This window comes from Poromitra crassiceps (genome assembly GCF_964638095.1).
Source record: "Poromitra crassiceps genome assembly, chromosome: 8".
Classification (NCBI taxonomy): Eukaryota; Metazoa; Chordata; class Actinopteri; order Beryciformes; family Melamphaidae; genus Poromitra; species Poromitra crassiceps.
Window position 1 is genome coordinate 47,468,038 of NC_139629.1, and position 2,500 is coordinate 47,470,537.

Genomic DNA, 2,500 nt, shown 5'->3' on the forward strand with positions numbered 1-2,500 from the left:
GCTCTATCCTCAGCAATTCTCTCTGTCTGTCTGTGTGTCTCTCTCTGTCTGTGTGTGTGTGTCTCTTTCTCTCTCTCTCTCTCTCTCTCTCTCTCTCTCTCTCTCTCTCTCTCTCTCTCTCTCTCTCTCTCTCTCTCTCTGCTTCTCTCACACACTCTCTCCCATGCCCTCTTCTTCACCCTATTCCACTCTTTTTCATTCTTTCCCTCCTTTTGTGGCTGATATAATAATATTTCGTACACGGCAAGTTTTTTCTGTCGTAATCCCATTACCGATACCTGAAGTGCTTAGCCGAAGCTGCTGTCAGGGAGCGAGAGAGAGAGATGTGCAGACAGAGGACAAAAAGGAGGCTCTTTGGAGTTTGTTCTTAGGAGGAAGTCTACCTATAAACACAATTTGCATTATGATCTCCCTGAGATCTTAAATTGGTCTCTCTTCATCAGAACTCTCTTAAAGCTAGAAATGCATGGCCCTCTCTCTGCAACTGAAGCCTCAGAAGGTGGGGGTGTTTGTGGATTATGTGGAGAGTAGGGCTGGGTTAAAAAATCGATTCTCCGATTTTTAATCGATTTTTATTGTAATCCTTTGATATCGATTCATATGTCCAGAGATCTTCTTTTTTTTTATATATAAACATAAGCTATACTATAGGCTGTGTGTGGTAGTTGAAACAGTTTCAAGTTGACGTTTATGTTTGTAGTTGAAACAAAAACATAAATACTGTAGGCTACATAAATGGAAATGTTTGATCATTAATATCTACTTTTAGAAATGATATAGGCTGAACTCAAATCACTGTGCATAATTGTGAAAGTGTCTTTATTGACAGATGACAAGCCTGTTATTTACCCTTTGTCACCACCTGGTGAGTAAATATATGTGTAACTAAAACCATTAAAATTAACAACCGGTCCGCAACCTTTTTTCCCATTTATCTACCGGTCCTTGGCGCAAAAAAGGTTGGGAACCCCTGTGTTAGATAACTGGACAGTCATGTTACAGCTCAAAAAACATGTTTTAGTATCACTAACCAAATCGATATTGAAATTAATCGAATCGGAATCGAATCGAATCGAATCGGGATTAATTAATTCGGAACCTTGTGAATCGGAATCAAATCGATTCTTGAAATTTGAACCAATACCCAGCTCTAGTGGAGAGTCTGGTCTCCTTTTATAGATGATGCAGCTCTTATCTACTCCTTTACTGGCTGGACCTTCACTGAGAAACTCTACCCATATTTCTGTCCCTAGTCAATGTTTTTTTTTTCTTATTCGCCAATATAGTACAGTAGTAGGATGTTTGAGATTTTGCAACCAAATTAATTCTAAGTATGAGTTTTAGCACTACAGTGTGGACCATTAAATATATTATATCCCCACAAATTCACCTCCATATTTGAGTATTTTTCTTGTTTTGTGAAGACTAATCCATACTCACAAAAACATCCACAATCATCAGAGTGACCTGCATTTTGCTTTTATATTGTCTATTTGAGGCTTTTCACAAGCTGCTTTTTGGAGTGACACTGTTACTGGCTGTTTGAAGTGTGAAGTGAAGGATGGAGGAGCGACAGCAGAGGATTTCCACAAGGTTTTCTGTCTTGGTCCACAAAGGCAGGTTGGAGACCGACTTGCTGCCAAAGATCATCAACAAAATCATATCAATGGATCTTATAGGACCGTCCTGTTGGGAATTTGACCCTCTGCCTCATGGCACTGCATGACAGCTATAACACTCAATCCTCTGAGGCAAAGAGGGAAGGATGGAGAGGGAGTGAGGCATATGGGAGAGAGATGAGTACGGGGATGTTGGGAAAAAGCATCTAATATTCATGATGCAGGATTTAAATAATCAAGGATTTATCTCGCAAGAGATACACAATTCCAACGATCGTGCATTGCCTCATTGAATACACTCGGCATAATTGTAGATCAGTAGAGTAACATGGCTGCTGCCTACGGGTCAAGAGGTCGTGGTCATTTCATTGAGATCAGGTTGGTATGAAAGCCCCCAGGCTTTCCCAACCTTGGGGTCGGGTTCCCAAGTCGGGTCGCGTGGAATTCAAATAGGGTCACCTGAAATTTCTATAATTGATCAATACAAAATAATCATTATTAAAATAATAAAAACACCACACTCAATTTAAGACAACTGAACATAATATCCTACATTTTCACGAAAGCATCGTCTAAATGACATACATAAATGTAAATATACATACCGTAAGTGTCATGGATAGAGCCATATCGTGTGATGCCCCCCCCCCCCTATAAATAGAAAAGTCTTTCTTCAGTAGGGAGCTGCCTGCTCAGTGATATGCTGTATTAGTGGTGTCTGTGTTAACCAGATGTGTCCCATATTTGTAGCCTACTTAGCTCTTTTTCAATTAGCATTATTCATTGTTTAATTGGAGTCATTGTTTGTTTAGCATGATTTTTGCAGCCTTGTAAATACAAGCTCACCTGTGTACATATACACATCCTCCACTGGGAACATC

The 2,500-nt window shown here is 39.8% G+C and overlaps 1 protein-coding gene across 1 annotated transcript in view; it reads left to right on the forward strand.

Annotated features, from left to right (window-relative positions):
- Positions 1-2,500, forward strand: part of LOC310780768 (uncharacterized protein) — a gene marked incomplete at both ends in the record, with an annotated part of 74,772 nt that overhangs the window by 30,007 nt on the left and 42,265 nt on the right. The window lies entirely within an intron of this gene.